Here is a 23,154-nt window from a genome sequence, read left to right on the forward strand (position 1 = left end):
CATACCAGAAAGTGGTGTGTAAACAAGCCCACTGCTGCTTCAGGTATTAGTTTTATGGATTCAGATATGACTAATAAGGAAGTTTTTTCATTCATTGTTGGTGGATGACCAATTTATACTAATATGAGGAACAAAGCTGGAGGAGGTCATGTCGCCCAGGGACAGCTCAGTCCCTAGAGTGAGTCATGACACTGATCTCTTAAGCCGCAGAGGAGAAAAAATGGTAGTAAAATTCAAACATAGGTTTTTTTTTTTTCTCTTCTTCCTTTTTTTGAGGTATTTCCAAGCAGACTTATTTCATTAACACCCATGAAGTTAATATTTCTAGAGTTAGGGGATTCACTTGGGCTCTCCATCTCCCTTTTATTGTAATAAAATGAGGTCAGTAACTGCCTGCTAAGTCAGAAGGAATAGTGGGCATAGGAAATGCCCATTTACGTTGCTCTAGATGAGTTTTCATAGTGCCTTTCTCGCTCCTTTTTTAATCAGTTTGGGAACTCAAATATATGTTAAAGCAGTGGAGAAGATAGCATTTTTTCTTTCATTCCTTTCATTTTCCTTTCATACCTGAATTGTGAAGTACAAATAAATGATCCATTGTGCTAGACTGTGGTGCTGAATTTTGTTTTTCTTCAAGAGAATGGTATTTCACTTGGAGCCAGAGAAATGGTGCAATATAGCAGAATTATTATAACTAAATTATTGCACATCCTAAAATCTTACTGACAACATTAGCAGATCTAAAGGCAGCAAGTGCAGCCCTTGCTGTGGTTTACATATGCAGACTGTTCTGTATCACAGACTTCCCTGCAGCAGAGCTGTTTTGTGCATGAACGGTGACTGTTTGCTAGGCACCCTCCTCCCCAAGATCACTGCTGCAATCAAAAGGGCAGTTTCTTCCCAATTGACAGATGCCTTTAGTAGCAACTTCAATCAAGTCAGTAGATCTTTTACAATTGCATTTCCCACTGTACTAAAAACTGCCTGTAAGTAGATGACGATGCCTGTCAAACCATGAAACCCCTTAAAGATTTCATCTGCATACTATGTAAAACCCGTGAGAGAATCAGAGTTCAGTGAAATACAGACATGGTTTCAGACTCATGTAAAACAAAGTTTAGAGTCAAGGCCAAATTATGGTGTGATAAAATTTTAAGGCCAACATTGTGTGATTTATTTTCAGGAACTGTGGTTCAGAGTGGTTGAAATATTAGATCAGCTATGTTAATCATTTTTTTAATGAAACCTCTTAGGAAATAATCTTACTAGGCTTCTTTGATGCATCCAAATAGGGAAATAATTGTTTCTGAAATGATTTAAATCACTGGAGATGTGTTCGTGGGCTATTCCTATTGCCAGTTATTCTAATAATATAAGTGATTTTAGTATGTAGTGTTCAGTATATATTGATTCACTTCTCTCCTGGAGCCAGTCAAGTTTTCAGACCATATATTTCCATTTACACGGCATTAAAACACTCTGTGTGTCTAATAAGACTAGTGAAAAACTTTCTAAAAGAATTTATTGGTTGGAGAAATTATTGAAAGCGAGAAGGAAATTTTGTATTAAGTACATGTCAATATTCTTAAAGCGAAACAGGAACAGAGGAAGGAGAATATAGAATAATAGGAGGAAGGAAATTAGGGGTGGTTTATCTACAAATGAGAATTAACAGTTTAGGTTCTGCTGCAGGAAGAAATTCATAATTGAGTCAATGTGTAGTGCATACCACATAGATGTATTGAGCTGAATAAAATGCATGTTCACCTCACAAGAACCAGAGTTGTCTTCTGGAGCTGTTTGTTTTTGTTAGTTGAATTTGCCTCAGTCTGTATGCATCTTTGAAGATGTAAACAAGGTAAACCAATGCAGAGCAGCCAAGTGCCATCATTTTGGCTTTACTATCTTCATCTTTTGATTTTGTCTAAAAATTTAAGTAACTGAGATTGCAAATGCGTTTAACAGTTGTTCCTGTAATAACATGCTCTTTAAGTGTAGTTTTGAATATTTTTTACTTAGTGATTTTCTGTCTTCCTGTGTTTTGTTATTAAGATAGGATTCCATTTGAGGTAACAATTTTAAGTGTGTCTGTAGTTCCCCGACCTGGGTAGAAGTCCCTGAGATGTCCCTTGGGAAGAGACTGAACTGCATATTGAGAAACAGGATCAGAATGCGCAGGAAGCTAAGGATGTGGGCAGAAGGGCTGTCCACATCTAAATAGTGCCATGTTTACGGTATAGGGAAAAGGTTTATGTAAGGGGCAGAAAAAGCAGGTGCCTTAAGGTCTCAAAGGCCTGCTACGCTGTTCAGCCATTTAGGAATCTTAAGTTTCTGGGTTTATACCATTGTCAGTACAGTCAGATTTGATCTTCCTTTTGATTCCTGCAGGTCTCCAAAAGCAGAGAACGGGCAGCTAAATTCTGCATGTGCCCATATTCAGACTTTGTTCAACCTTATAGCAAAAGATAGCTAAGATAAGCTCCCTGATGTTCTTTTGGTAATCCAGTATAGACAGTTATTCCCATCTGTGATGGGACAGCCTGGTTTTGCAAGGTCAGATCTTCCAGAGGATCGTTAGGGGTTTCGTGGAGAGGGTGATTTAAAACATGGAGCCCTGAGGTATTGATATGGCTTGTATTCTGCCTGTGATTTGCTGTTTAACCTTGATCAAGTTGCTTACCGCTTGCCTGTTTTCCACATCTGCAGAATGTGAGTAACGCAAGGTAGAAGCTAATACATGCAGAACTACCGCTATATGTTCATACTTCTCAGCTGGAACAGAGAGTGAAAGGGGTGCTTAGTTGCTCATCTAAGTCATTTAGTTTGCCCGCTGCCGCTTAAAATAGCGTCAAGTCAGCATGACGCATCCTCTGCTCTGCTGTGGCCCACCAAACATATGTCGGTGTGCAGCCTGTGGCCCTCTGTTCTTTCTCTCTAGCTCGGCTGGCAGACGTTACCCTTCCTGCGTGCCGTTGCAGTCTGACCCGCGTGTTCAAAGTGTGCAGGTGGAGCGTGTGTCACTGAGAAAGTCTGAGCCATAGGCAGTGACGCCGAGGAGATGACATAGCCAAAAGGTGCTGAAGCACTTAGCTTCAGATAATTTTAACTTACAAAAGAAATGAATATACATCAGGTATATCTGTCCATGTAAATGAAACCTTGGGACACTTCTACAGCCGTGACTAATCCTATGCACGCTGTGACTCAGCTCGTGAAGCATATTATCGGGAAAGGTCCCAGAGCTCCCAGTTATAAACCAGTGAATGAAAGCACTGTATTTTCTGAAACAACCAGGATTATTGAATCTAATTTTGTTGTCTGTTCTCTACCCCTTCAAAAAAATAAACTACCCAAATGTTTATAGCTGTGCAACAGAGGGAACATCATTTATAGTAAACATGCCCTTTGCCTTGAATTCACGTTTGCCTCCTGATTCTTGCTCTATTTCTGAGTTGAGAATCAAAATCTCAAAACAAAACTCTGAAACATGATTGACTCCAAATTATTTTGTCAGGACATGCTTTTAGTCTGCCTTGTGGTTTGTGAGCTGCATCAGGTTTTTACCACCAGTAAGCTCTATATATTGGCTGAGGGTAACTCGAAAGGACTGTAAGACACATGCAGTCTTTTCTGATGGACTTGGTAGCAGAACTCATAATAAGTACAGTATTCATAGTTTGATTTCCCCATAATAAAAACACAGCAAATTTCTAGGCTGAATCCAAACCTGACATCTGATTTATTTTAAAACATGAACTAAAAGGCATGCAGATCCTGTTGTGAATTTGGGAAACTCTCTTAGGCTTATTACCCTTTTCCATACTTTATGATTTCAAGTTACTAATTGATCTTTCAAAGTAACATTAACAGCAAGACGTACATGAGGTGCTCACAAAATTTTAACAAAAATCGTGGTTCCAAGGGATTGCTTTTGGCCTTTTGACTGAGTCAACCCCTAAAATCAAAGATGCATGTTTCCTTCCTCCCTCCTTTCGTCCTGGACTGTAGGACTTAAACAAATGTTTAAGACTGCATCTTGTACTTTGGGGCTGTTTCATGGTTTATAAACTGCCCCATCCCACCGTCTGTGTGTACAAAGCCTAGCAACCTCCGTTCCAGATGAATGTAGCAGAGTATTGCTGTAGGTGCGAGGGATCTGATCTAAATGATGATGCTTCTTTACAACTATTCAAACACTAAAGTGCGAGGTTGGCACCTCTCATGCTAGTTGATACTGTCAAACTGTTTCTGTATATTGCTTTGAATCCTGCTTGAGTCTGGTACCTTTCTTTCATTTTCCTTTTTTCATGACAAGCTTTTCTCCTTAAAATATGACTATACTGTCTTCACAAATTGAGCAAATCCAACGTTTTAGCCTGCCCTGCGAATGTGACTCTGAGGAGTATTTTACTCAAACTCATTCTGTTTAAGAGGACTTTTTAATTCAACATGACCTAAATACTCTTTTTCTTGCTGTTCTAAATCAGGAGCAGACAAACGTCAGCTGTGCCCGAAGGTTGTGTTTGGCCTTTGAAGGCTACTTTAAAAACAGTATTTCACGTGTTCTGTATTTCTCCTGTTTTTATTTTATTTTATTTTTTTTTTTTTTTTTTTTTTTTTTTAGTTATGGGTAGTGTGAATGGGTAGAAATGATTTCTTTTTATATAGTAATAAAATCAGTTGCTGTGGAAATATAATTACTTAAAGATTTCTCAGTTGTTTTCTTTCCTGTAGTTTGAGGCCCCGAATTAAGCTATCGGGCGGAGTGCGAGTAAAAGAATTGGATTGGTTGTTCCTGGAAAACTAAATGCCTCAAGGTGTCTGTTCACTGTTCAGAATCTTTGTCTTTAGCCTTCAGTCTGATGCCTGCTGAAGTGTGCAGTAAGTAAAATTTTGCAGTGGGAGCCTTCTGCTAAATATGAAACAGCAGGCAAATATCAACCTGTTTCATAGTGGACAGAAATGTACGTCTAAAAACCATATCATTCTCAACAGACGGGCTTATGGACAGCAGTATTTTAGATGCCAAAGCATTGGCAGGTTGAAATACACTGAGGATGTTCCTGTGCAATACATGGGTTTAATGCATGTCTGTTATTTCCTTATAATGTCCAACCTGAAATCAGCCTAATTCTTTGTAGCAGAACTATTCAAGTTTTCAGCTGAGATGGTACAGACTTGTTTTGGTTTAGATTTATGTTCTGTCAATTAAGTGCCTGCATGCTTGGCATGAGAATGTCCTAGCAAATTAGAAATGCACCAGCAAATTTTTAGTGAAGCTGAAATATCTTGCTTCATAATGTTGACATATATGCAATCAATTTAACATGTTTCAAAGCCAGCAAAATGTAAATGCAAGTTTTTTCTTCTTTTTGAGTTGTTCCTGACAAGGTGGGATTGCAGTCGGATGGATTTTGAAAGATTGTACTGCGACACTTCAGCGCCCTATCTAGAGTCTGCTGCTCATGCGCTTACCTTCCTTGCCTGTTCTGCTCCCTCTGTGCCTCAACACCAATTGCTGTATTCACAGCTATCCACTCTTCAGATAAAGGTTTTTTACAGGCCAGGCAAGCTGAGAGATTTGACTCAAAGCAGAATTCCATTGGAGAGTGAAGAAATTAGGGGCTACCTGAAAATTAACTTTTATTAGTGCAAGAGGAAAAAAATGCCTTTTTTTCTCCAGAATGTCATGTAATTCTTGCTGTTTGCTTCTTGAATAGAATAGTGTGTCATATGAGAATGGCATCTGCCAAATACTAAGCCAGGTTTTTGAGTTTTTTGTGTCGTCATTCTCTATGGACTAAATGGAAGGGTTTTGAATGAAAGCATACAAGGCAGTCTTCATAGAGCAGCCTGTCACTTTGCAAAGCAGCTGTGAATTTAATGGGAGTACAAATGAAAAGCAGTTGATAATTAGGCTGCTGGGTGTTTTAGAATTATTATTGTTAATTTTTAACAATCAATTTGGTAATCAAGAGTGTGCTATTGAGAGGCATGTATTTTTGTTTTTTGAATATCCTAAGCAGTGTTCCAGCTGGATGACATGGTAACTTTACAGCTTCTGATAAGAATTTGATATCAGAAGAGACTCGAGGGTGCTGCTGAGCTATAAGAGGAAGAGGATTATGATGGACAAGATTGTACAGAGAGCATGATATTTATTTGTATTAAAGGGACAGTGTGGCTTAACTAAGTTTTCTTTTTTCTTTCTTTTTTCTTCTTTTTTTTCTTTCTTTAACTTTGCATAGTGTTAGAGTACCATCTCTGTCAGCTGGCAGGTACAAATGTCAAGGTGCAGATTTTTACCATCTATAGATCATCTAGCGATTTGAGTTGTCTTGGATTTAGGAAAAAAAACTTTCCCTGTTACGAAGTCCAGTGCTAGCTAAGCAGAAAATTAGGTTTTCAGAAATCAGTGGTGACTTCAGACCAGTGAATCCGTGAAACAACTTCACTGCTTTGGCAAACATTTTGCACTGGGAGAAGCTGGGGCTTCTCTATCGTTGATGTGCTTTTGAAAATTCCATCTTTGATCTGCAACTCTGATTGTTTTATGATTATTTTAGAACTCTTTTCAAATCATATGAGTCTATGGAAGAGAATAGGTAAGAAATATGCATATTCCTCAGTTTCTGCAGTCAAGTGCATATTAGCTACAGCATTTATTGGTGTTTTGGACTTAAAGAGCTGTCACACATCATGACAGAAGGTAGGATGAAGACTGCTCTTTGAATGTATGAGTAACTATTCAACTACTATAACTCCTCTGTGCAATTTAGAGGAGAGGATATATCTTGGTATAACTGAAACTATAGGACATATCATCTATATCTGAGCTGAAAATCCTAAATCAAGAAGAGAGGGTCTGAACTTGACACAATTCACAACAAAACAGCAGTTCTTTACGTTCTGATATTTTACATTGGTATGTGAATTTCATGTAATTCAGTTTTTAATTTGATTCACATTTGATTTGCATGCTTATATTGAGTCATATAATTTACATCTTCATGTTTGTATTTAAAGTAAGGGCTCCTGGAAACCTGGGCTCTTTCAGCTCCCAAGCAACCCCTTTTTACTCAGGGACTTCAATCTTCTGCAAACGCCATGCTGAGTTTTCCCTTTCCTCTGTCTGAATCCAATCACGCAGTACTTAGGTGATTTCTTGCTCTTTTATTACCATTGTGATTTAGATACCTTTTATAGTGGACATGAGAGCAGCTACGGAATTTGATTTCAGTGGTGATAGTCTTATTTGTGCTTGGTGATAGACTGTTGCACAGTTCTAGTTTCCCTCAGTCTTCTCTGTTTTTAGGCAGCCTCTGTTACCTTTCTCTGACTGTTCACTGGACTGCAGAACAAGCTTCCAGATACTGCTCTGCCTCCCATAACCTCTCTCCAAATATCCTCTCTCCAAATACCTTAGCACTTTTCTAAAGTGCTTGTAATTGAATGTTAACAATGAGCTGCATGGGAAAATTGTTCTGAATGTTGTGCCAGGTCAGCAAGTTTCTGAACGGCTGCCTGCATATCCTTCCTGTGCCAAAACAAGTCATGTCTTTCTCTAGCTTGTGAAATGTAGGGATGGCTAAGTGCACTTACTGTGTCTGCTGATTAGGGGAGGGAGATAGCAAGCTGCTAGAGCAGAGTTTGAATTGTCTCAGGGGGATCAGAAGCCTTAATGGTATGAGAGAACCTCCTGCCTCTGGCACTGAGCTTAGGAGGGACAAACCCTCACTACCTTTGGTGCTTGTGTTGCCGCTTCAAATGTGGCAGCAGCGTCTGAACTGCCATACTGGGGACACTGCTTTTAAGGCTTTGCCTGAGATAAAGAGTGTGTTAAAATAGAGATTAAGTCTTTGAGATTCGCCCTGCTTTGGCTGTGAATATAGCCTGCTTGTACATGTGCCTATCTAATGGTAGATCCAACTTGGCGTGTGATTGTGGCACTGAGTGACAGCTCTATACCAAGCACTGTCCAGATGGTGAGCTCTTGTAAAGCTTTGCGCTTGTTCCTCTCAAACCTAGTTATTAGGATGGTTTTTATCTTCGCATGCTCAGACATGAGAGCAAGGTCTAACTGCCCGCAAGGTGAGGGGCACAAGGAGGGGAGACTCTACAAGTGAAGGAAAAAGTGGCTGATTCTCTCTGCCTTTTTTAGGTATACACCAGTACCCACTGTCAAAAAATAGGATCTTGGTGTAGGTGGTCTTGGTCTGCTATGACTGGAGCAGAGGCACCAGCATGAAGAGAGGCATCACATCATGAGTAGGTAAAGGGGGAGAGATCGGTGAGGTGGCAGAGGGTGCTGAGGGTGGGCACAATGTAGGTCACAGATAACAGGCTGTGTGCAGCCTGTTATGGCTGGTAATGGTAGCACATCTGTCTGGAGCTGAATGTTACCTCAGTTGTTATTTTCATAATCCTCTTTCTACTACAGTGCTGCAAATTATGCAGACGAGCCAGGCGCATGCTGGGTGCAGGATGCTATGCAGAATTTCTTATGAGCATGCTAGCCTAATAGGCAGCTCTAGCCCAAAGCACAGCTCTTCAGTGTGGCTCAGAGTACTAGTTACTATCATAAAATCCAGCAGAGTCTGGGACCTGCCAAACTCCTTTGTTTCTCCAGTACCTGCCTGATAGCTAAAGTAATCTAGTAGGATCTTCATGCAACACGTTCCAGAACTGATATGGAGTCGTGCCTGGCTGAAGAGCTAGGACCTTATTTTCCTTTAATCATCTTCCTGATCTAACGCTGTCTGGCTTGATGTGGTGGGGAAGAGTGATCCCAGTGCTAATGCAAGGATGGAGATCCAGGAGGATGAAACCTCAGCTTTATCACAGATTCTCTTTGGCAAGTCACGACAACTTGTTCGACTAGTTGTACAGTGGGGTCATGCTTTACTTTAGTGGTTCCCTTTCAGCCATCAATGGTTAATTATTACCCCTAAGAGCACAACAAAACCATAACACCTCAGATGTTGCTTACTGGTAGCATGACAGATGCTGCTACTTTTGTGGTAATCAGCATGACATGTAGGGGTGGTGCTAGCTCACTAAAATTAGAAAGAACTGAAGGCTCAGCCTAAAGTGCAAACATTGCTATTATGTGACTTGCTTGTTTTTGGCTTTTAGCTAACAACTGTCCCATCAGAATAAGGGTAATACATGGCAGATGAAGAGCAGTAATTTTATTGAACTCTCTATGCAGGTGACTCATGTGTTGTTCTATTTGCTTTTTTGTCAATTTAATTTATTGTGAAAGACCAGCTGCTAAACTGAAATGTATGCCAGAGAAAGAAATGTGAAAGCACAATGGCACAGAAATCTTTTTGCTTTCGTTCAAAATGTTTCCTCACATACATATATTCCTGTTGGTTTGGTGTAGAGTGGACTTTTCCTCAACCTCCTGATTTACTCACACCAAAGATGAGAGGCTCCTCTCTTTCTCTGCTTCTCTGTTCTCAGTGAGTAACTCTGTGTTTCTCTGGTTAATTAAAGTTTACTGCAGGAGGAGCGGGAGTGGGTTGGAGCACTGATGGAGATGACTAACAACGTAATCGGCAAGTGATTAGAGTGTGGGCTGCCAGGCACAGATTAGCCTTCCCTGGACTCTGCTTTTATCTTAGCTCCTTGTTTTGAAATAATTCTGTTAATAATATATAGGATTTCTATCCCATTTAACTTATCACAAACTAGACAAAATGACTCAATATCAAAAGGCTCTGATTCAACTTGGGCTGCAGGCACTCAGTTGAAATGTGAAGTGAGGTGACTGACTCCTCTTTAGTTTCTCTCAAATTCTTGCCCTGTGGGAAGTTTAAGGGTGAGAGAGTTGGCCAGAGTGGAAAATTAAGGTTACATTGTAAAGCCTCATGAGATGCATCGATGAGGATCACATCTCAAAACTGCGTGTGAACTGGCAGCCACCGAAGGGTGGGGAGGACGTGGAGATTTGAGTTGTGGATAAATCACCAAGAGAAAAATAAAACTTTGTGCAGGGAGTGAGCTTCCACGGATGCTTGCACAGGAAGTTGTTTGCTGCCCACAGTATTTTTTACAGCTTTTTTTTAATAAAAACTATTTTTATAGGTTTTTTTTCTCTTAAAATAAGAAATGTTGTTGAGTTACTGACACATACCTGATGCAAAAAGACAGAAAGACCTGCTTTGTGTGTGCTGTATTAGCACTTCCTGTTATGTTCATATCCTTTTCGCCCAGTGTAATTCTAATATCCCATGAGCCTAATGCTGAGGCCTTAGCTTAACTGCTGTGCAGTTAACAAAATAATGATTTGGGAGGAGTATTGTCATGTAGATAGATTTGTGAGATGTTCACTGCCCCTGCAATTCCTACACCTGCCATTATGGCCACAGTGGGAAAACTATTTGGCAACTGGAAGATAGAGCATACAAGCTGAAGATATTTGAGGATAGGGAAGGGAAGGAGGAAATCCTATGGAGAGATGATGTTTGTGGCACGGCAATGATGTGGATGCTTCTAAAGCTTTGACTGCCATAAAAACTCAGTGCTTAGGTACTCATCCCATCCGAGAGTGGGAACCGAGTCCCCTGACCAACTGCTGCTAAGCAGCACACTTGAAATTTGAACATTGAGAGTTAAGAATAAAAGAGAACAAAAACTCTTGACTATGAAATGAATGTGATGATCACGAGAAGGAACTTAAAAGTCTCTCTAAATGCTTGTGAAATCAGTTAGACTCTCTGAACTTTTTTTTGTTGTTTGGTTTGTTGTTTTTTTTAAAAGCTAATTTCAAGACTATTAGTGGCATGCTCTCATTTTGATCTGGAAGCCAGATGAATGTTAAAAAAAAATTGTGAGGACTGAGATACCGCCTAATAGAAGGTTTGAATTGCACTGTAACTATTTTGAAAATCAGTGTCAAAAAAAAATAGAACTTGTGTGTTAGAACAGGTCATTTGTCGGTGGTTTTGCTTTTTATGGCAATGTTGCTGAGGTCATCTTAACGAGCTTTCATGCCAGGTTCTCCATTGTGCTGGCACAGCAAAAAATACCTTTTTTTGCATCTGGATCAGCTACCCGCTCTGGTTGCCAGCGTGGGTGTGCAAATAGCCGTGCCAGCTTGGTGGTGGGAACGAGGGAACGATGTGGGATGCAGACCGCTGCTGAAGAAGTTCCCAGGGAACCACACTCTCAGTGACTTTTGAACCAGTAACTCAGGACTCTGACAGTCTTGGGTCTGGCCGTCCTGATGGTTGACTGAATATTTGGCCTCCTGGGAATGAGGAAGAGAAATAATGCCTGGCATACTGCTGTCACCTGACAGCTGCAATAGGCAGGTGACAAGTTCCTTTTTTGTAGCGGGTTTCCGTATGGCAACAGTGCACCGAGCCACCAAATAAAACTGGTGTGGCAGGCGCTGACCTGCAAGCCAAACTGCTCTTTCTGTCTGATCTTCCAGAAGTTTTTCATGGTCTCTTGAAATGTGATTGGGGGCTTAGCAGGTACCTAGGCTCAGTTTTACTTGTCGCCCAGCTTAATCATCCATTGTATCATATTGCATATATCTTCAGTCCTGGCTCTAAAACGAATGCTGCTTTTCTTAATGGCAATGAATGTGAAACCATCTATTTGTCTGCACAGCTGTTTTCAAAGGTGTCAATTTTGGTTGTCATTTTTAATGTTGGTGTATATGCGGTTTTGAAACCCGTTGGTCTCTCTGTGTTCTGCTACTCTGTAGGAAAAAACAGTTGAGAGACAACTGGAAATATCACCAATTATATCACCAAGGCAGACAATGAAACTGCTCATAAGGACAAATTAAAAGAGCTGAAAGTCATTTTCAAGCTTCCCCTTGCTTGTCCTGAGTGAGGGGAGGGGGAGAGGAAGGACCTGCTTTTTGCAGATGGCGGAATGATTCACCGGTTAATGGCATCTTAATGCCTGGCAAGAAAAGATGTCATTAGCTGTGCTGAATCTCTGTGTGATACGCACATTTGGTCCAGCGTATAGCACACTTCTGTGCGCTCATTCAGCCTGCTGCTTGCTGAGTTCCTTTCTTACTCCTCTGTAAGCACGTCAAATGTTGCTTTTGATAAGCTCTGATTTATGGGCAAGTGACTGACTTAATGCAAAAGTGCCCTCATCCATTAGGATGATGAAACGTTGTTCTTTGCTTGTTAATAGTGGCTTGAGAGACAAACTGCTGGTTAATCAGCAGTGGGATACGCAATTTGGTTGTGTTTTTTTCATTTAAATCCTCTTCATTTAAAATACCTGATAAAATGAGACATTATTATGGCAACTACTCTAGTCAGCACTTCTTGAAGTGAGTTGTAAAATACCATTCTTGTTGGTACCTTCAGTATTCGTTAGCCTTTTACTGCTCGCTAACGTTCAGGCTTCAAGTGTTCCAGGAGTACTGGCACAATGGGGGTTATTTCTTTATCTTTCACGCTAAAAGTCATGTGCAATGGTCAGGCATCATAGTATTTTAGTAGTTGCTTTCCCCGTTACCCCAGTTCAAGGGAAAGGCCTCCACTTAACTCATGGGAAGTTGCACAAAGGGGATAAAGGGGGTTGAATTTGAAATGAACTGGACTTTCACAGAAGGTAACATTTGTTTTCAGGTTCCAGGCTGGACATTGAAAAGAATTCAAATTGTATGTTACAACACTTGGATGACATAGTTTTAAAGCCGTTGATACTCCTAAGAGCAATATGTTTTAAAAAAAAAAAAAGGAGGGGGGGAGACCCTCTGTTTCTGTTTTTAATGGGGAAAGGCTTAGGTTCTTCGGCTGGAGAACTCCACGTGCCTGCATCAGCTGAGTGACTCGGAACCATGATGCTAATGTAGGTCTGATTCTGGACTGGAAGCCTAAATATATGTAGCAGGAAAAAAAATCATCATAGTTCAGGTTGGGAGAAGTGAGTAATTTTGTTTCCTTACACATAGGCAAATTTAAAAATTTTTCTCCATTATATTTCCCTTCTCATCACCTGCCCTTGCATATTGATACTAGGCCTATGTTCTGACATGTTACCTTAGAAATGATTGTTCCTCTCTTTTCCATATTAAAGGCTTGTGGGTTTTTAAAAAATCTGAGGATTTATCTGCACAGTAGTCCAGCATAATTTCATTTGTGGCCTTGCTTATTTTAGAAATAGTACCTCCATCACTTTATCATCTTTTACTTGGAAGACAAATCTTTGAAGAAGGTAAATCACAGCAGTCATTCTTTTATTCCGGATTAAGTGTGAATACCAATTCGTTCAAGGATAGCTATTGTCTTCAAATTCTCATCTGCCTTATTCTAAATACATTTTCAGCGGTAGATAAGTCCTTGGTTTCTTCTGCATTGTTTTGAATGATAAAAGGATGTTACTATCTGTCTTCATTATGGAACTACACGGAGCTGAGATTTGCTCTCTTCAGCCAGCTACACTACCTGCTCGGTGTGTGTGTTGTATCAGGAAAATCAGTGATTCATAACAGAGGAGAGAATAAAGTGGTAGAAATGATAACAGGTATTGAACACTAGACAGAAATTTGTAAGGTGCCACTGTGACATCTCAAAGGTTTTTATAGCTGCTGTTTGACTTCCAGCTGTCTACTACGATATAATTGGTAATGTATTTGAAGACCGTGTTACATATCTCTTGGGTGAAATTTTCTGACAAGGTGTCCCTGTAGTGAACACTGAGATCTGAGTGTGCCTCTAATTTATTTGCTCTTAGGCACTTGAACTGGTGTACAGTGGGCAATATTAGGCTGGCAAGGGACATGCTTTTTTATGAGAGACCTATTCTGAACTAAAACAATTCTCCATGTTAGATTGCAACCTCCCATATTGCTGTGTACTCTCAGTGGTGGATCTGAAAATGTGTCTGCTTACCAGGATGCCTCAGACCACTGCAGTTGCAAGCTGTCTAGTGCAGATAAAGCTAAAAAGAGATTTCAGTAATACTATCCTTGGACAGTCTGGGGTAAGTAATTCCTTCATTCTCTTCTGGAGAATTTGTACCCAAAAGTGGAGGGAGAGAAACCTTATCTTCCAGGAAGGTATCTCTGTGCCATCTAGGTAACTAGGCTGACAGTGATAAAAATGGCATAATTGCCCCAGGGTGCTTAACAGAGGAGTACACTACGTTTGAATAATATTAAAGTACTTCCCTTCTTTTTCTTTTCACTGACTGTGCCAGCATGATTGCAAAAAGAACTTACCAGCAAGTAGACACTACTCTTTAGTACTTCAGGGCAAAATAAGCTCTTTACAAACACCATCAAATTCTTGCAACATTGTAGACACAAAACATCGCTTTACACACAAGCCTAATGGACCTGAGCAAAGCAACGGACTGATGGATTTGGGGTAGCTGGAACTGGGAAGGAGGTTCTAGGTCTCAGCTGTGTTTTGGCATAACCTGCCTGGACCAAACGTAGGTCTGCAATGCACCAGGAGCAGCCTAAGCATGAGAGCACAAGCTTTCTCCTCACTCACTTTTTCATATGGCAACAAATGAAAGGGACTAGAAATACAAATGGTGGCTCAGCAAAATGGGGAGAAGTTAGTGCATGCCCAAACTAGCTGTCAGTCCAGGATATCTGCCTAGAAGCGCTAACCAGAGATGTCAGGAAAGTTGGATGGATGAGACAGAAGTCAGACAGCAGCTCTGCTATCCTGGCGTTGGCTGAAACAATTGCTCTCTGGTACCTTTAGAGAATAAGTTACATAAAGCTGAGGATGGGCTGGCTGGGTCTTGCTTCTGCAATGAGGGCGTCATCTGATTTCTTTGTTTGTGGCATTTTCAGCTACCTTTCTAAATTGTGTAATTTGAGGGGAGATAGGCAGAAAAAATGTGGCTTTGCTGCAGTGCAGCGTAATAAACATACTGTTACATGTAATACACTCCCCCTCCCCCCAAAAAATAATAAAAAACCCCAACAACTCGCCCAACCTTGGAATGTGAGCAATTCTCCTCTCCCATTACCCAGAACTAGTCACCTCAGGAGCTGATTATGTGTAATGCACCAGTCATAAAGCAGTGGGAGTATGTTAAAAATCAAGGAATGGAATGGAAGGGGGCTGGGAGGTAGTCTTGGAAATGAATAGTCCTCTCCCACTCGGCAAGCCAGTTCCATTATCTGAATTAGTATAAAAATATCCACCCACCCCAAGGAATGCACCAAGTCACTCCCTCCATGCCACGCATCTCTGATTGAGAGTAATTGCTTGTATTTGACAGAACCCAGAGTGGATCAGTACAGAGTATTTGAGTAGGAGGTGAAAATTCAGTAGCTAATGTGATGGCTTCTGTTTTTGTTTTATTTATTCTGAAACTGTTTTTCAAGCCCAAACAGCAGCCTGCCAGGGAAGGTGGCTCTGCTTGGGATTCATTACAGTTGTTATCAGTAACAACATGCCTCTGGTTTGTGAGTGATAGCCTTTGACTGGACAATACTGCTTCCCCCTCTTGGGGAATAGGATACTTTTCAGGTCAAAGATTAAGTCATCGCTGAATAGATGATAATTTCACGGTGTGTTATTGCAGCATATGCCCAAGCTAAAGATTGCCACTACTTAACTTTCAGGCTTTTTCACACATCTGCTGGAAATAGGAGACAGGGCCCAAATCTTGCATCTGAGTATCTGCCAGTTTATAGCAGCATGAAGATCTAAATTTGCTACTTCAAGCCCACCTGTAATAGCAGCTGGATATAAAGTTTGGCTTGATGGGATGATATCCAGGTTGTTACCAGCAGACCTTCTCTTCACTTGAATGCAGGGACTGTAGAGGCAGACGTATGGATGGGAGCATCAAGATGAGGCATCCCAAAGAGGGGCTACTCTGGGCAGTCTGTGGGCTTTGGGTGCAGTTTCCAGAAGCCTAGGCACTCTTATGAAAAGTGGCTGCAGTCAATAGTAATTAAAACACTCTCCTGTGTTGCTCAGCGTGCTGGACAATGCTTCTGACAAGACTATTCCTGCAGGCCCTGCACTACCTTTGAGACTGAATATGGGGCATTAGTCAAAGACCTTCATGTTAATTATTTTGGTCCCCTGGTCTTAACTGAGGCCAATCCTTTGGAAATGGCTTGAGGAATACGCCATTCCCACTGCATTTAATATGTACTGTTGGAACTGAGCTGCTTAAGGAATTTGTGCAGCTTTTTGCTGTCTGACAGATTTTAACTACTGTCTGAAACTCTTAATGAACATGCTGTCTCTCTGCTTGACCTGGCATTTTTCATAGCTCTCATTCTGCACTACCACTAATAATGAACAATAATGCAGACAGCCTGCCATCATTTTTACTCTCTCTATTTCTGAAAAGTCAGTCTTTGCTATGAAGAATGCCTTTGCTCTTCCAGCTGAGTGCAACACCCAGAATGAAGGCATTTTTGAGGAATCTGTTTTGAATTGCATCACCTGCTTTACTGATCTGAAATTCTTGCTTCCCTTTGGTTAATGAAAACCTAACACTGCTTAAATAATTAAGCAAATGATACGCCCCTGAAGAAATGAGAAAATACTGTTTGTTAGAGACAACTCCTTTAAAATTACTACCTAAAACCATAGTCTCATGTGTGTAAGGCTCACAGCACTTGTCAGTGGCCTGACGGTCAACACAGCAGTGGTTTTCCGGAATTCTTCAAAGGAAAACAAGAGCAGGAGTTGAGCCGTTGTGTGAAGTGTTAGCAATGTATATCCGGCAGAACAGACTTCTCTGAACTGGAGAAATGCCTTAACTTTGTTAGTTAGGAACTGTTGGGTTTCTCTAGTACAAAGGAAGCGATACTCTGAGGTCAATTGGGTAGCTTCAGTGGTTTGATCGCTCCTAAACTTCCTCTTCTGGGTTTATCGTTTGTTAGTGAGAGACCAGCTGTTCTGCAAAGTCAAAAGAGAGTCCTATCTTTCTTCCCGGAGGGTATGTCGGTGAGGGGGAGGCGAGGGAGGAAGGAAGGCAGGGGAAACAACTGGCCTCTTCATTCCTTTTCTTTATTTGTGTTTTCAATAGGGCTATAAATGTCAGTTCCTTCCTAATGGATCTGGAGATTGAAGCACTCCTGCTACTGAAAAGGTTGATATGGCTCAAGCAGCAATGTAAGTTTTATTTGTGCTGTACTCCATCTCTTTTCTTGAAGGAAGCATCTAAGGTCAGGATAGGTAGGAGAGCATATGCTTTCCCTGTAAGAAAGCCTGCTTTTTGAATGTCTCCTGGGGTTTTTTGTTTTTTTTTTGGGGGGGGGGAGGGTTGGGGAATTGTGGGGTTTTGGTTTTTTTTTTTTTTTTTTTTTTTTTGAAGGTCATATAAAGTCATACAGTGGTCTCCATCAAGCCTGTGGTAGGCAGGTACCTGCCTCACACACATTTTTTTTCTCCTCTTCCCACCTCCCCAAGCTATATCTCATTAGTTGTTATTCTTAGGACAGAAAACGAATGAATGAATGCATTCTTTCTTGACTTTCCTAGAAGATTGTTCAGGTTGGCATATATTGTGTAGGAGGAAAGCTGGCTTTGTGTTTGTCCTTGGACTGCTTTGTAAGTAAACCAGAGAGTTCAGCTTATGGAGATGTCAGTCTATTTTGGTTCCTTTCACTTGCAAAAATTCACTCAGCTTTTGTTACAGAAATATTTATGAAACTTAATTAAATGTTTCTTGTGTACCTTGAAGTCCTCTGGTGAGCAGAGCCCTGAATGCAAGGAATTAAATGAGCTCTCTGGCAAATGATACTACATATGCTTAAAACAGCATTTGCAAAATCTGCAAAATGCTTTGTGAAACATTGAACTTTGCTTCCCACGCACACCTCCATCTGATGTATCATGCCATATCTTGCTAATGAACTGTGTGGTGGACTGGAGCAGAGCTGTCTCTTTAAAGGTGCATTACAGAAATAGGAGACCCCAACAAAGGATAGTTTTCTGGTTCTTTCTGAGAGTGCTGGCTTGTCTTAAGGACCTATCTATCTCAATTTATTTGTTGTAGGGGAATCTCTGATTTTCTTTCAACCTCAACGTGACAGATACGAGAGCTTGCCACCAGCTCACATACTCTTGTAGACCCAGTATGAACTAGTGAGTGATTGGAAACTGAAATGCCTATAGGCAGTACAGGTAAAAATACAGCAGAAGCAATATATGCCTCACAGCCTCTCACTTCCCGTGTCTATAATGGAGATTGACTATAGACAATGATGTCTTGTCTGCCAGACTTGTATTGCCATTTGATGATCTCTTCACTCTTGAGTAATTTTTAAAGTAAAATCCTGTACGAATTCCAAATGAAAACTGTGAGTCTAATTGTTGCAGAATAATAAAATCCGTGTTGTATCCCAGTATGCAGATTGGCCATATCTTTGCAACCGCACATCTGAGTATGAGGAGTGTCTGAGATCTGGTATATATTTTATGGCTTGAACTCAAATGCAGTGGTAGTTGAACCTCCAAAACGTGTAGAGGTTTTGCATATAGAGACTTGATCATATGCTAATACTCAGGTATCCAAGCATGCTCACAAGCACTGATGAATAAAATTCTCCTATAATCTCTCTTTTACCAGAGGAATGATTACGAAGTTTAAAACACCCATGATCACAGAGGAAGCTGTGACTAGAATATGATTCTCAGTTCCCTTAACCGCAGAATTGTTCTTCCTCTCAAATGGTGTTTGGGTTCAGATAAGCTAAAGGGGTTTGACATGGCTGTTTCTCTGCAACACCAGTATTTTGCTTCTGGCCAGAAGGTCAGAGATGGAGAAAAATAGTTCAAAATAATTACTGAAATCTGTCAATCTGAAAAAAATAAAGTGAGTTTTGCAGTATTGCTTTTCTCTTCTGCTGGCCTGAATTTCTGTGAGTCAATTCGTCTGCCTTATAAATGAAACAATTCCAGGCTTTTGGTAGAAATTTGCTGCTTATGGCTGATGCGCATACCTGTTGTTCTTTGAAGAGTAAAAGAAGTGAAGTGATGCCTTTCTAATATGGGTGTCAGAGTTTCATATCTTTCTTCCAGAACTGTCTCCTACCTATAAGACTGTACCTTTCTGTCATATCAGGTCCCTGTTTATTTTATACAGAAAGTTTCTGCAGTTTATTATAGCTGCATCCCTACAAAACAGTAATTTATATGTACATTTAGTATCCTAAGTTAATCCATTATTATGCGCATGGCTTCTGTACTCTCTTTGTCTTTATTGGAATAAATTGGTATAGCTTAAAGGGGTGACATCAGTTTATTAAAAATAAGAATCCAACCCTTTATGAGAGAAAATTTTAGAACAGATCTGGAAACCAAGTCACCACTGATTGTGTATATCATGATCATGCATTGTTTCTTTTTTGCCTTAGTTTTCTCATCTGTAAAATAAGGATGACGGTATTAAAAAATCCTGAGGTTCGTGGATTAAAGGTACCACAAATCTGCAGCTGTTTTTATTCTACAACAAGGCTCTGGAGTTTTTTAGGCATAAAATTGCTCATCTTGTGTTACAAATGCCTTTTCTGCCCAAAAGGCAATTCGTTTTGTGGTATTAGGTAGATTTCATCAGTGCTTTGTGTTCTTCCTCACATGAAGAAAAGGAAGAATTTTGTTAATAGCAGTAATCTGTTGATAGGGCTTGTACTAGATCTGTCCAATTTTTAAGAATTTAAAGCTGTTTTAGCCCGTTTCTATTCCTTTCAGTTTCCCACTGGAGACAGCAGAGGGTCTCATTCTCATCTCCACGCGAAGAAGAAGGTGGCGTCTCTGTAAATGTGACACTGATCATTAATGCCCACAGGAGATTCACTGCTGGCCTCTCGATTTGCTTTGACTTTAGGAGGCCAGGGTTTTGCAGAGAGCTGGATTTCACAGAGGATAACCATATCAATTGAACCAAACTAGCATTTCTAGTGTTTCTCCAAACTTGAGGTTGTCATTCCAAATAACAATTACTAATAGACCTAAATGAAAACTTGCATTAAATTTTTTGAATTTAATTTGTGTGTTCAAAAAGAAATTTGTTTTCTGGTACTCAGGTTAATTCTGGCCTTCAGTGTGCTCCAAGAAATCAAATGTTTTATGGGAGAGCTGAATCAAGGATAAAGAGATCCAAACAAGCAGCTAGCAGAATTTGGTGGGAATCTGGGTTCCAGAATGACTTCTAAAACTTTGAAGTTTTAATGCGCTCAGCTATGACTTCTGATGGAAAAACTTTTCTTTGTGCAAGTAATGTTTAAGTTTTAATTTAATTTAGAACTTAGAATGAATTAGTAGATATGTTGACAGCGTGAATGAAAACAGAGGAACAGCATTCAGTTGAACCAGTCAAAAGGTTGGGTAGTCCTGAGTTGCACACCCTACACCATCACTTCAGGTGTCTTTGAGCAAATTGTCTGATCACTCAGCAGTTCAGTCCACTCTGCTGGAGGGGTGATATTACTACATCCTACCTCGGCAGTGCTTGTGGTAGTAAATACCTTTAAAGATTCTGAGCTGCTGGAGCTGCGGTAATGTTGTACAAAGGCTTTTACAACTAGAAATGACTGTAGAGTTTTCAGCAGCAGGTTTTTTTCTCTCCTTCCTGCTGTTCCCTATTCCAGGACTAGCAGAGGTGCAAAATCTTTTTCAGAAGCACCAGCAGATTGTTGGGAACTAAGCAGCAAGTAAAGCAGACTGGTGGGACTACCAATCATGTCAACTAAAGACACGTAAGTTATATCAGCTTAACTTCCCTGCACCATCAAGGGCAGTGGGTTTCGGAGGTTTTGTTTTTGTTTTTCCCAATATATGGCTTCAGTTTTCAGTTGCGACCTCCAGTGTAAACTAGGAATGAGCCTATACCTTTTCCCTTTTCTTTTTCCCATTCGTACAAAAAAATCCTGAAAATATTTAATCCAATGATGCTTTTCTGTCCAGTGAATATCTACAATGAGATCAAAGATACGACTCGGTATTGGTCACAAGTCTCTAAATTTCTCTACCAGTGGCCACTATAATGAGCAAACTATGTGCTCCAGGGGAACTTTGATTCCAAGTGTAGTTGAATAACTCCCTTTGCCTTCCAGACATGTTTCTAAATCTTTACTAACGCCACCTTTTCTGCAAGTAATGTGTCAGGAGACCAGTGATAAAGATTCCCATGTGCTGGCTCTGTGGTAGTAAACCTCAGAGTATTGTGAACCCCATGTCACTGGGCTGTAATAAATTCAGACCAGAGGCCTTAACCAGTAATAGAAGATCTCATGGGATGAATCCAGCAGCAAAGCAATTTGAACTCGTGTTGCATAGTTCCCGCTACTGTCTGAAAGATTAATGTATACTATAGCCTGTAGAATGGCTAAGTGGTAGAAGGTGGCAAGGGAGGGAGTGCAGTAGTCATTGCTAGAGAAATGCTCAAGAGAGGTTTTAGAGCAAGACCATGGTTAGCAGGTTTCTCTCCTGCCCAGTATGACCCATATCAGTTAAAGGGGTGTGAATATCACACAGTACTGCGTCAGTCACATGCAAATAATTTCTTAGACTTTTCCAGGAAGGAAAAAGAGGCTTTTTCTCAGTAAAGCTTTTCTAGTATCTGTAGGAAAAAATAGTACAGTTGTCCTTCTTCATCTAATGTCTTTGCAGGCCTTCTGATCTTCACACAATCATCTTTCTTGTGTTTTAACTGCATATCAAAAATAGCCACATTAGGAGTGACATTCTTAACGAAAGCCTCACTGAAATTACTGTAATTTGTTACTGTAAACAGATGATCTGTATATCTTAAATTACATTTCAGTCAAGCAGTCTCTGAAAATGCAAATATGCGGTGTGGCACAGCATGGGCTGCAAGGTGGGGGAAGATATGCGTAGGAGGGCATCTTACTACTGCTTGATTTCATGCTGCAGATGGTAATTAGCAGAGGAAAGTATGGTTTATTAACATGCAGGTTGTAGGAGAAGGTATCAACTAGGGACAGGGGCTGGCGGGAGAGAAGTTTAACAAATGCAGATTTTTTCAAATGTCCAGCTTACAGGTTCAAATCTAGCCCAGGACGGTGGCTAGGTACTGTTGACCATTAGGTTTCATATTACAGTAGCAACAGGAGACCATTTCCAAGATGACAACTCAAAGTGTTAAGCATAAGAATGTACTGAACAGTACTCATTTTCTAGAAAGTCTTAGTACATTAGAAGAAAAATAGGTTCAGGGACCCAAGAGCCAATTTGGGCCTTCGGTCTTTGCAGCTGGCCTCTCTAGGCTTCTTCTACATTCTTGCAACTCCTCAGAGAAACTCCGAGGATGCTTCTTGGGATTCTCATGATCCCCATGGACAACAGTCTGTGTAATTAATTGACATCCTTACTGCATGCCAGTTCTGAAAATAAGCTGTGTTTCTTGATAGTCATTCTCATGGCTGGAGACTTCTGTTCACCCTCTGACTTTTCCTGCTCTTTTTCAGTAGCTCCATTCAGGCACTAGCCAGGCTGAACTGAAAGGCTGTAGCTCTCCTTGCCCTTAGATCTGATCCCCAGGGTCTAATACCCTGTGCTCTGATCAGGTCAGCGGGTTAGCTGTGTGGTGTCCAACTACCCGACATTCTTGCTTTTGGCAGCTGTGATCAGTGGTCTGGAGTGACAAAAATTCTGAACTTTTCAAATTAAATATGGCGCAATTTCTAAAACATTAAAAACCAACAGCTTTATAAGTAGAGATTTCTGAAGCTAAGCCTACAAAACCAGAAAGTGGTTTTTGACACCTGTGTCTCTGGGACCTCAGGTTCAGTCTGTTCTCCAGTACATTTTCTTTAGGCTCCCCATTTCATTCAGTCTCGATGCTTTCATCCATTCCAAATTTTTGTCCCAGATTATTTTCTGCTAAGGATATTCTCAGTGCTTGGAAGATGGGAGCCGTTGCCTTTCAATTCTTATTACATCAGTAAATGGAAGGACTATCTTTAGACTGTCGCCTCCTTTACCCTGCTAGTTCAGCAAGTCTGTAAAACAGGGAAGCAGCCCAATAATAATGGGACAAACAGATGGAGAAGCAGCATCCATAAAACATCACTGTAATACAGTATTTCTTGCCTCTTCCTCATATCTTGTACCCTACCATATCTGGTAGGTGTAGTTAAAAGCAAGCTACTGTAATCAATGAATTTCAGGTCTAATTCAAAATATAGGAATTTCCGTGAGCATTTCTTTTGTTGTT

The 23,154-nt window shown here is 40.5% G+C and overlaps 1 long non-coding RNA gene across 2 annotated transcripts in view; it reads left to right on the forward strand.

Annotated features, from left to right (window-relative positions):
* LOC112993648 (uncharacterized) overlaps positions 1–23,154 on the forward strand; it is a 70,514-nt gene that overhangs the window by 1,794 nt on the left and 45,566 nt on the right. The window contains exons 1-2 of one of the 2 annotated variants that reach the window (XR_010389762.1): positions 16,625–16,911; positions 17,002–17,087. This is a non-coding gene — a long non-coding RNA (uncharacterized LOC112993648). Of the gene's footprint in view, positions 1–16,624; positions 16,912–17,001; positions 17,088–23,154 lie in introns of those variants that run through there. The other variant, XR_010389761.1, reaches the window with a different exon arrangement.

Source organism: Dromaius novaehollandiae, chromosome 6 (assembly GCF_036370855.1).
Source record: "Dromaius novaehollandiae isolate bDroNov1 chromosome 6, bDroNov1.hap1, whole genome shotgun sequence".
NCBI classification, from domain to species: domain Eukaryota; kingdom Metazoa; phylum Chordata; class Aves; order Casuariiformes; family Dromaiidae; genus Dromaius; species Dromaius novaehollandiae.